Source organism: Onychomys torridus, chromosome X (assembly GCF_903995425.1).
Source record: "Onychomys torridus chromosome X, mOncTor1.1, whole genome shotgun sequence".
Lineage (NCBI taxonomy): Eukaryota > Metazoa > Chordata > Mammalia > Rodentia > Cricetidae > Onychomys > Onychomys torridus.
Genome location: NC_050466.1, coordinates 82,377,692 through 82,390,401, shown reverse-complemented (window position 1 = coordinate 82,390,401; position 12,710 = coordinate 82,377,692).

The window sequence follows — 12,710 nt, the reverse complement described above, 5'->3', positions numbered from 1 at the left end:
TCCTGGGTTCTCCCATTGTGCTGTAAGCCTGTATTCAAGACCTCCTCCCTCCTTCAGTAAATGGCATTTGGCATTCAAAAAAGAAAAAGAAAAGAAAAAAGAAAAAAAGAAGAGGGGGTCAAGATCATGATGGGGAAACCCACAGAGACAGCTGACTGGTGCTAGTTGGAGCTCACTGACTCCAGACTGACAGCTTGGGAACCTGCATGGGACCAAACTAGGCTCACTGAATGTGGGTGACAGTTGTGTGGTTTGATCTGTTTGTGGGGTCCCTGGCAGTAGGACCAGGACTTTTTCCAAGTGCATGAACTGGCTTTTTGGAGCCCATTCCCTGTGGTGGGATACCTTGCTCAGCTTTGATACAATGGAGAGGGGCTCTCCTTCAACTTGGTATGCCAGACTTTGTTGACTACCATGGGAGGCCTTACCCACTCTGAGGAGTGAATGGGGGCAGGGTGGGAGGGAGGTGAGGAAGGGGGGAAGGGGAGGGAGGGGGAACTAGGGTTGGTATGTAAAATGGAAAAAAATTTAATAAATAAATATATTTTAAAAAGACTTTAAATGGTTTACAATGTGTGTAAAAATGTACATAGGCTTAAAAGAAAGAGAAAAAGGAGGATAGACAGTTAAATGAAGAAATACATAGTTTTAAAAAGTAAAATCTTTAAAGAGACAGTAAAAGTAATATAAAAATAAGCCATGTAAAGATGGAAATCCACAGAATGTCTAGATTATATTGTCTTTGGGATTTTTAACTGCAGAAAGACATTTGAGTGCAAAGGTTGCTAAGTATCTTGATTTCAAAATCTATGTCTAAGGATATGTTGCTTTGGAAAAGAGGTTCTGCTTTTGTTTCCACAGAAGATGAGAACCTGTGGGTTGATTACAGACTAATATGGTTTCACCAAGGAATAACCCCTGAGAGGCTCAGATGATCTAAAATCCAAAAACAGCTTTAAGGCAGCTGGCTCGGGGAATACAATATCACAGACTATTCCAGTCAGGACTTGATCATAATTCTTAATTTTCTCAGGATCCCCATAAGAATACAGGAAGTATCCTAGAAAAGTATGTCCACATTCCCAAAAAATAGATTATAGATGTTTGTCTTTGTTTAGGTAGTTGGTTACAAAATGTTGTTGGTCATTATCAATATCTTTCTAAAAGAAGAAAGGGGGATATGATATGGAAATATAGGATATAGATATGGTAGGATAAAAGGGTGGATTGTTGAACCTACTTTTAAAGAGCAACTAGTTTAAAATGTTTTACATTGGTATAGATTTTGGTTTATTGATACAAATTTGGAGTTGATTTTGTTATACTATATATTTATTTCTACTCTCCTTTAAGGTATTATGTTTATGTAACTCATTTAAATTGTAATGGATAATTAAGAAATACAGATTAATAGTCTTCTATGATAGTCAAACTTATAGTCATGTTAAGTTTTCTAGGTATACATAGCTATAATTCAATTAGGAAGATAATCTTCAAACACTTCAAAGACCTACAGATTATGGCATTTAAAATCTTTTAAAAACTTAGACTTTTCTGGACAGTGAGACATGTCTGCTCCTGGCAGCACTGATTTACTTCAAAGAGAAAGATGGGCGTTGAAGACACTCTGTATGGAGTTTATCTTCTTCTTGGCAAAGTTAGCCATTTGGGCAAGAAACTGTTCTTGCCTAGACTGCTTGACAACATGTTGTATTGATTGGCCATGCAGGACCCATAGGAAGGTGACCACTGAACTTTGCAGCATGAGATGGTCCTTCAGATTCCTGCTTCGCAGAAGAAACTGCCAAACATTCTTCAGGGCACAGAGAAAAGTGACTGAGAGACTCTAGGCCTGTAGGCTGAAGAATGGATGCCTCAATGTTGTAGAACAACTTTGGGTAACTTTCCAGGTAGCCAGCTGTCTTGCCATTCTAGATTTTTGGAAGTTACTTACAATGCATTTCCTGTTCACTTAGGTAACATTATATCCTTCTGGGTTCTTTGATGTAGTTGAAGAGTAGACAGTTATAATTTTCCTTGGTTGTGATTAAAGATAAATTAAATATGAAACTTTAGACTCATAAATATAGGAGAGATAAAATATTTTCTTTAATTTTGCCAAATACAAATAGACTGGATATTGTAACTGTAATTCTTGCTTGATAACTATTTTGTTATATGTAATTTTACTATGTTGAAGTTAAAACATTCCTTTTGAATAGAAAGAAAAGGGGAAATGATGGGTGATGTCGTTCTGTATGCTGTGAATATATGTTGCTCTGATTGTTTGATAAATAAAGCTATTTGGCCAATGGTGAGGCAGAATAAGGTTAAGAGGGACATTCTAACTAGAGAGAAAGGAAGGAGAAAAAAAGAGCAGGCAGATACTGCTTCGCCGCTACCAGGAGAAGCAAGATGTAAAGTTATTGGTAAGCCACAAGCCACATGACAAAACATAGATTTATACAAATGGGTTAACTTAAGATATAAGAGCTAGCTAGCAAGAAGCCTGCATGGCTATAGTTTAAAAATAATATAAGCCTGTGTGTATTTATTTGGGTCTGAACAGGTGCAGACCGGGAGAGACACAGGAAAACTTCCAACAACAAAGGTCTTGATCAGGAACTGACCTAGAAGCCATTCATGCTTAATTTTGGCCAAGAATCTAGCTTCATTTTGCTCTTGTACTGAGATTAACGTATTTGGTGCAGGAATGGTGTGTGAGCAAGGTGAATGTTTTAGATGAGGATCTGTGCCTGGTGAGAAGCTTGCACTATTAAAGAGAAACCTAACACTGCACTGTGAAAATAGAAAATGTGTCCTGAGGGCAAGTTCACACTTATTAAAAGTTCCCACTTGTAAAGATACAAATTTATATGAAAGGAGAAAGCTGGAACTGAGAATTCAGATGAGGGTATTCCATGCTTCTCAAAAGCAGTGCTTAAAAGAGTGTTCTCTCAGATTCAGTATCTAGTATTGGATACAATTATGATCCAAGGGGCCTAGGCTCCATTCTAACTGACAGCATATCTTTACTGTATTATCCAGATGGTACTAGTTTTGCAAGCTTGGAAGGTGGAAGACTGAGGTGGCACTGAGTTTTACTTCTCAGTTTCAGAGAGGGCCTAATGCCAGGCAATGTATGGTAGAGGCATAGTCCCTTAAAAGAGGCCCCTAGCAGCCGTTTCATGAAGCTGTGAAGGTGAAGTTTAAGTTATAGTGGAGACCCCAGAATATTGTTGATTCTAGGGGACCCTCCAAGGAAAATGACAGGAACAGAAGTGTAGCTGTATGAGACATCCTCAAGGATGTTGAAGTTGCACAGTGTGAGAGCAGGGTTCAGGGTTGAAGGGAAGACTGTAAGGAGCTACCAGAAATATTCGTTTGGCTATAAGGAGGAGACATAGATTAAATAGAGCCAGACCATAAAAAAATTTATAGTAGGTAGATGTGAACACCTTTAATCCCAGTTCCCCAGAGGCAGGCAGATCTCTGAGTTTTAGGTCAGCCTGGTCCACAGAGCAAGTTCCAGGACAGCTAGGGCTTCACAGAGAAACCCTGTCTTGAAAAATAAATTATAGCAAAAACATTTCTTTAGGAGAATGATGAAAACAATGGTTTCCAAAAACAATGTGAAGCAAGGGGCAGCTACTGGATGTTCCAAAGTTACTTAACATGGATCTTTCCCTCAGGTCACTTTCAGGAAGTCAGGGAGGTTAATGCATAATGTTATATGTGGAGAGAAATTATAATAAGAGCACTCATTGAATGTTATAGAGAAAAAGGATCCCTCAAATGTAGTGCTTTTAAAGAAAACCTGGAATTTGTTATGAGTGTGTGATAAAATAGCAAACTTCCATTTGAAGGACTGTTTAAGTGGTAAAATCTTGAAAGAACCAAATTTTAGCTGATTAAAAACTTTCTAGAAATATGGTGGCCTATTAAACACAGCTTTTACTACATGTGAAGTATTGAAAAATTAAAGCAAAAGGCAGCTGAATAAAAAATTGTAAGTTCTGATAAGAAATTTCTTTTGTGTGAGAGTACAGACTTATTTGAAAAATTTTGAGTCAGAACAATTGTGTGCCAGTTAATGTTTAAAAACTGGCTCTTTGTTTGAAGAAACCTTGATGTGACCTACTCCCCAATTCCCATTGTACAAATACTCCTGTTGTGGCTTCAATTCATCAACATAATGTAACAAAATTCCAAGTTGGTAGGACATGCATACAATGAGCAACAAGCTTGTATGAGGTAATTCTCAAATACTACTGAATCAAAACTGCAGAAATAAAATTTTAGATAAGGATTTGCAGGATAATAGTTGCTTGGTGGTAGGAAATACTAGTGAAAACTAAAGAAGCTTACTCGACTTAAAGTGTTTCCTTTTGAGGGCAGCCATCAAGGGTGTTAAGAGATGAGATTTTGTTGGATAAAATGTCCTTGACACAAGGCAGGTTCAGTTAAATTATGATCAATTTCCCCAGGATGGCTCATCATATACTGATGGAATTTCATTTTGGGGTCTCTCAAAAACTCTTTGCCTAGCGTAAGGAGGAAATTAGTTTTTGATAGCATCAACAAGAATGTGGATGCATTGAAAAACATATGAGCCAAGTTTATTGACTATCAGCATGCAAATTCATATTGTGCACAGATAATGCAGACTTTGGGGATTGCTAATGGCTGGCTGACAGCTAACCCAGAGGTATTGCCTAGATCCAATGGCACTGTATCTACTAAACAGGATACATTAAAAAAAAAAACCCACAGAATCCCATTACATATGGGATCTGCATCCACATGGAATGCTTTACAACTTCAGGAATATTTGCATTCTTATGAAAATATCTGGCACTCTGACCAGGGAAGTATATAAGCAAATCTTCACCTTTCTCTGAATTCTCCCAATTCCAATGCCCCACTCTCATGTCTAGCTCTGCAGCAGACCACTGGTCGTGACCTACCCCTTCCTCTCTGACCCCTTCTCTAGTGGATCACATAAATCTTCCCCTCAAAAATTCCTTCCCTGTACTCATTGCTTTACCCCAGACCCAAATCCAACAGGCATTCCCTGGGCCATCAAGGCTGGGGAAGAAGGTAGACCAGCTTCAGCTCTTCATTCTCCTCCTCACTTTCAAATCCAATACCCTAGTCTCAACCACGTGCTGCTGCCTCTCCTCATTCTCTGTCCCTATTCCAGGAGACCAAGCAGATCCTGGTGGAAGATCCTGCATTCCTCCCTCCTGTGAAGCCCCCCTGCCCCAGCTCCTCACATACCTAGCCCTTCCCAATTCTTAAGTGTCAGCTCCCAATACCTAGAAACACCTTTTACCTAGACCCCCTGATGGCCACCCTTACCAGGATTACAGAAGAATTTCTTACTAGGCAACAGCAACAAGCAGCTACCATACTCTCCAAAGAACCAGAGAGGAAACAGAAACCAACCACCCAACAATGTGGTGGGTGGAACAAACACCCACCCAATAATGACAAGACCAAATATCAGCACTAGAATTACTATCTTCCCCAACCCAGATGCCTAGACTCCAGCAAAAAACAAAAACAAGCAAATAAACAACAAAAACAATCAAAAACAGCCAGGACAATGTCTCCATTAGAGCCCAGCAACACTACTACAGCAGGCCCTGACTATTGCAGCATAGCTGAAGCATAAGAAAAATACCTTAAAATGGCCTTTATGAATAGAGGTCTTTAATATGATGGAGGCACTTAAAGAAGAAGTGAATAAACCCCTTAAAAAATCTATATAAAGAAAAAACAAATAGTGGAAGGAAAGGAATAAAAGAGTTTAAGACCTGTAAGTGGAATAGAATCAGTAAAGAAGACCCAAAGTGAGGCAAATCTGGAATGAAAATTTTAAAGTTAACAGGAACCTCAGAGGCAAGCCTCACCACAAAATACAAGAGATGGAAGAAATAATCTCGGACACTGAAGACTTGATTTAAAAAATTATACCTCAGTCAAAGTGAATGTTAAAATCTAAAAAAAACTTCCTGGAACAAAACATTCAGGAAATCTGAGTCACTATAAAAAGACCAAATTTAAGAACAAAAGGAATAGAGGAAGGAAAAGAAACTCAAGTCAAAGGCAAGGAAAATATTTTCAACAAAATCATGAAAGACAATGTCCTAACTTAAAGAAGGAGATGCCTATCAGGGTACAAGAAGCATACAGAAACCAAATAGACTGGGACAGAAAAGAAAGTCCCTTCGGCACATAATACAGAACAAAGAACAACTATTAAAAGCTTCAAGGGTTTAAAAAGACCAAGTAACCTATAAAGGCAGACCTATTAGAATTACACATGGCTTCTCAGTGGCGACTCTAAAAGCCAGAAGGGGATGGACACATGTTCTAAAGACGCTACAAAACCAGATCCCAGCCCAGACTTTCAATCACAATAGATTGATTCAGTCTAGGAGAGAAACAGAGCCAGGCAGTGGTGACACACACCTTTAATCCCAGTATTTGGGAAGTCACATGCCTTTAATCCCAGCAATAGGAAATAAGTAATATGGTGGGCAGAGAAAGGTATATAAGGTGTGAGGAGACAGAAACTAAGGCTTTTCAGCTGAAGGAGCTCATTTGGCTAGAGGGCTATGGGCTGAGACTTTTTCAGGATGAGGAGTCCTAGAGGTAAGAGGTGGCTTGTTCCTTTGTCTCTCGGATCTTTCAGTGTTTACCTCAATATCTAGCACCTGGTTTTGTTTTGTTTTGTTTTGTTTTGTTTTACTAAAAGATCCTTTAGCAATTCATGTTACAAGCATACTATAAAGTTATAAGAATAATCAACTTAAAGTAGTTACAGATATAAATCATTGCAATTATTTTTAATCAACAGTACTAAGATAGCAACAATAAATTTCCTGGTGGGGGAGGGTTGAAAAATTGGTAGATTGCAAAGAGAGTTGGAAGGCACCATGAAAAATGGATGACTCCAAAGTTTGTTGCTTTTGTTCTTTGGCTGAGAAATGTGTGTCCCTGCCATGATAAATTCCATAGCTTCTGGAAAAATACATATGAAAGAAGAAAGAAACACCTGCAAAACAGATTTACCAAATCAACCCTTGTGATCTATCCAGTGGCACACAGGGTAGCCAAGTTGTTCTCAAATATAAGCTGGCTGCTTCATTCCCTTGTCCCCATTAGTTATATGGACTAAAATTTGTGTATAATCTTGTATTGTATATACTTTGTGTATAAACAAAAGATTTGTTCACATCATCATATACTTGCCAATGTTTCTTTATTTAAAGTCTCTGAAGAGTTCCAAATATGATATGCAGTCTCTTCCCTTCCAAATCTGATTCTCCAGCGGGATTCATTTTATGTATTTGTTGTATGATAGAACTATGTTTTTTGTTTTTTTATTAAGAAATTTTTTTATTCATTTTACATACCAACTCCAGATCCCCCTTCTTCCCTCCTCAAACAAGATAATGCAGAGCCTGGTACATTCAGTTGAGAACTAGGCTTTTTTTTTTTTTCCCCGAGACAGGGTTTCTCTGTGTAGCTTTGTGCCTTTCCTGGAACTCACTCTGTAGCCCAGGCTGGCCCTGAACTCACAGAGATTCACCTGCCTCTGCCTCCCGAGTGCTGGGATTAAAGGCGTGCACCGCCACCAATGCCTGCCAAGAACTATGCTTTTAATGAAACAAAATTAACCAATCTCAGGGAAACATCTTCTAGACCTCTTTCAAATACAATTCCCATCTTAGCTTTTGCTAGGCTTATTCTAAGAAGCTCTGGGTATGGGAGGAGGAATTATTATTTAGTCTCACCTTAAAAGAATTGTAAAATCAAGCCATACTTTGTACCTAGATTTCTTAGGAAAGTAATTTGTTACGTAGCTCCTGCATTAAAAATACATGAAGGTTTTAATTACATAAATACTGTTCTAGAAATTCTTTAGTTCTCCAATTCCACTATTGTTTAGACAGGGTAGTATGACCTCATAAAACACTGGCTGGGGGTATTATATGGATTTTTATGTGTATAATAAAACCTGTATTGTAAGATTGATGGATGTTTTTCATTCTAAGAAAGTCAATTTCCTGTTATATGGGGAAAGAGGACCTTTAGTGGCAGTAAATAATTGAATGACATAAAATTCCACAGGCTCATGATAGTTCATTTAACTGTCGATCATGTTTTAACCTGTTAGCAGAGAGAATATTTTCGATTGAAACCATTTCCTGTTTAACTAAAAGTGGATAAATACATGACATCTTGGGGAAAATAGGCAAAGTAGGCATTTTTCTTTCTATTTTAGTATTTCTAGATACATGCAGCATAGTCTTGTTTTTCTGCTCCTAGCCACATCTGTCCTAACAGCATTACATTTTAAAGTATAATGTTCCCTTTCCATCACTGTGACTGCTAACTTTATCATCTCTGAAAACTTCCTTAGAAGATGAGACTCTTCAGAAATAGTGCTTTTATTTTCTTAACTGGTCTATCAAGCTTTTCTTTTCTTTTTTGATCAGGGTATTTGTCTAATAATAGAGGTTTTGCATATTTTTTCTTACATACTCTATAAGCAGAATTTATTGTGCTTCAATTTATTCCTTACCCTTGTTAGTCATAAGAGAGGTAGAGAAGTAAAAGTACAGCATTCTCAGGAGGATTCCAAGGACTCAGAGCCAGTGTAAACTTCTTTTGTTATTTATATCACAAAATGATTATTAAAAGTCAGTTCTGGAAGAAAAAAATGCTCTCCTGATTGTATTGCAATTCTGCCATTACCTTGAAGAAAAACTGCACAGCTGGGGTAAATTTTGATGCCTTGAGGCCTTGATTTTTTGATAGATGAGAAGGCATCTGTATAGTGGGGTTTATTGATAAATTTAGTTTTCTCCATAAAAGAGCAGTATAATGAATGGGCAGGAATTTTCATAAATAGAGCAGCACTGAAAAAACAGTCCAAAGGCTTGGTGGGGCCAAGCCAACTCAAAGCCAATGTATTGTTGCTACTGTGGTACCTCTTTGAAGATGAAGACCTGTATTATTTGCCTTGGACAGAAGATGACTGTCTTAGGGTTTCTATTGCTGTGAAGAGACATCATGACCACAGAAACTCTTATAAAGGAAAATATTTAATTGTTGCAGGCTTACAGTTCAGAAGTTTAGTCCATTATCATCATGATGGGAAACATGGCAGCGTGCAGGCTGACATAGGGCTGGAGAAGGAGCTGAGATCCACAGGCAGCAGGGAGAGACTGTGAGCCACATTATGCATAGCTTGAGCATCTGAGACCTCAAAGCCTGCCTCCACAGTGATACATTTCCAACACTCTTCCTCCAACAAAGTCACACCTACTCCAACAAGGCCACATCTATTAATAGTGCCACTCTCTATGGACCAAGCATTCAAACACATGTGTCTATGGGGGCCATTCCTATTCAAACCACCACAACGACTAAGGTTTAAGAGCTATCATTTTCATCCCTCTGAAACTTGAAGCACTCTCTACAATTACAATTGAATAATACAATGAAATATTAAATTATTCACCTTAATTGTAACCACTCTGAGGTTACTTACTTGTTCAACCATCTCCATCCTTATTCTTGTCATCCAGCTTTCCCCCTGTTTCCCTAATATATTAGAAACTCTTTTGGGCACTGTGACCAAATTCTTATTGTTCCATTCTACCACTTAATACAATACCATGTACCTGCTATGTGTTCAATAAGGAACTGGGTTGTGAATCTAGCCTTTCAGTGTCTGACACATCTCCTGCCCTCAATAAGGATTTTTAAAAGAGCATATAAAATGGGAATACTCTTACAATGTTAGGAAATTATATGGGTAATGAACTTTTATAGTTAGTGATACATATTTTATGAATGACTGAAAAATGTCACAGGTGTTCATTAAATGCAGACCTTTGTTGTCTTCATAGTCTCATCCTATTGCACGTCTGTATTTTTTTCTCTTGGAGATCTCATTGTCTTGTATAACCTCCATGAATCATACAACTGGTGATGTCTCTAACTCAGAATGTTAGGCATGATTTCTCTTCCAACTTCTGTTTGCACTTATTGCTGAATCTTGTCATTCAACATGTTCTGAGTTCTTCTCAGAGTAAGTTTCTCCTCCTAAAAATTTAATATCAATATTTATCAGTTTGTAAATATGTTATTTTGTTCCTTGTGTACTACTGCCTGTTTGACTAATTCACTGTATTTTGTACACCATTTTCTTGAATGAATTTACTTTCTCTTCTCATTTTAAACCAGTCAAGACATGATTGTGAGCCATACTTACTTTGTAGAATCTTTATTTGCCTTTCTGACCCGATTCAGTTATTTTTCCACATAAATATTTTGGCAATCTTTTACAAAAGACAACATGGTGGGTGTTAGTTTCTGTACACCATACAGTTTCTACTGAGACTACTCAACTGCCTCTGCAATAGGTATATTTATACTTATATTACCTATGCATATATGTTTACATATAATAAGTAATAAATCAGTAAGTTTTCTAGCAACAGGGAACTTGAATTAATAGTTTCACCTCTAACACTAAAGCTAGCTCCTAGTGACTTTAATTTACTCATCCACAAATTGGGCATGATTATAAACTCAGACTTGTGGAAGGTTTTAGTGAGTTAAAAAATCTTGGCCTAATAAATTTATATTACATTCAGTGAATACTAGATGTTACTAAATTCAACAATAAAACCAAGTGCATTTATTTGAAGAGCTTTGTATACCAGGAATTTTTCCAGTTTTAGGGTCTAGAAAGATGCTTACACATTCCTTGCCTCCAAAAATCCTGTGAGGAAAGGCCAACGTTCGGTGGTTACTTATAGAGAAATGAGAAATAAGGGCACGTATTGTTACATACACATACACATACATACATACACATTTCTGGGAGCCAGAGAATTCTTGCTCTTGAAGTATATGGCAGAATTTAGGCTGCATCATGAGGAGTTAGTAGGAGCTAGTCTCCAGGATGAGAAAATGGGAACAGATTTCCAGGTGGAAGAAAGTACAAACAATGGCATGTTATTAGTTCAAGTATGCTTGGGAACACTAACAGTAAGTCCAGTCTGATAGCAGGAAAACTAGACAGGAAAACCTGGTAGTGAGGGGCTTCCCAAAGGGATTTATTTCATATGGAGTTGTGGTATATCTTAATGTTGCATTTTGAAAACATTTTTATTTATTTTATGAATACTTTGCTTGCATATTTGTGCATGCACCATGTGCATGCCTGTGCCTACAGAAGTCAGAAGAGGACATCAGATACTGTGAAACTGGAGTTACTATGTAGGTGCTGGAAACAGAACAGAAGTCCTCTTAAAGTGACAAGTGCTCTTAGACACTGAGCCATTTCCCCAGTTCCTTTTAACATTATTTAAAACATATGTCAAATAATTTTTTTTTGGGGGGGAAGGGTTTCTCTGTGTAACAACCCTGGCTGTTCTGGAACTTGCTTTGTCGACCAGGCTGGCCTCAAACTCACAGAGATCTGCCTGCTTCTGCCTCCTGAGTGCTGGGATTAAAGGCATGTGACACCACACTGGCTTGTGTCAAATAATTTATCAAGGACATGGAGAGGTATTTCAGTTGGTAAAGTGCTTTCCACTGAAGCATGAGGAACTGACTTCAGATCCGCAGCAACCATGTCAACAGTGAGACTCAGTGGCACATCTATAATCTAAGCACTGGGCAGGCAGAGATAGGTGGATTCCTGATGCTCATGGGCCAGCCAGCCTAATTGATTTGGTGAGCTCCAGACTCAGTAACAGATAGCCCCAAACAGTAATGTAGAGGTTGACTGAGGAAGAGGCACCTGATGTTGACCTCTGGCAACATATATGTGCATCCACATGCAAACACCCACACGAACACCATACACATATACGTAGAAATACACTTCAAATTATCAATATTTTATTTAGATTTTCAGCTCTGAACCTTGCTAGTTTATCTGTAGTCTTTTTATTTTCTTAATGTTCATTGACCAGCACCTAGGAATAAAATGCAGGGAAGTACAAAGAAACTAAGGTGAAGAAAAATACAAATTGATCATTTAGAAGTACAGTGATTGCGGATACAATTTTGCAAAAAGAAACTTTTGGCTATTAAAATGGCACAGTAGAATTTAGATATTTGTACACAGAAGATCATGTCATAATTCCATTTCTTTGTTAATGATTAACAGGACTGTTTTCTTTTTATATCTGCCTTATTGCTAGGGCTAAGTCTCTCAATGATATGTTGAATATGGGGGGGGGGGAGAAGCAGACTATGTTGTCTTTGTTCTGATCTTAAGGGGAATCCTTCAGTTTCTCCACAATTGTGTAATTTTTATCTTCCATTTGGCTAATGTGATAGATAGCACAAATTATCATGTGTCTAATGATACTTGCATTCCAGGTACAGCATCTTACTTGGTCATAGTGTGTAATCTTTATATGCTGTTCAATTCAGTTTGCTTGTAATAGGTTGAGGATTTTTGCAAGTATATTCTCCAGGGCTATCCACTGCAGTTGCCTTCCGCTGTCAATGTAATGGAGATATTCTCTAATGTTTTCATTCTGTAGGTTTTGCATAATTTCAGGTCATATTTAAGCCTCTGGATTATTTTTGGCTTGATTTTTATATATAAGGTGAGATGATGTTCTAATTTCATTGTTCTGTACAAAGATACCCACTTTCCCCACCAC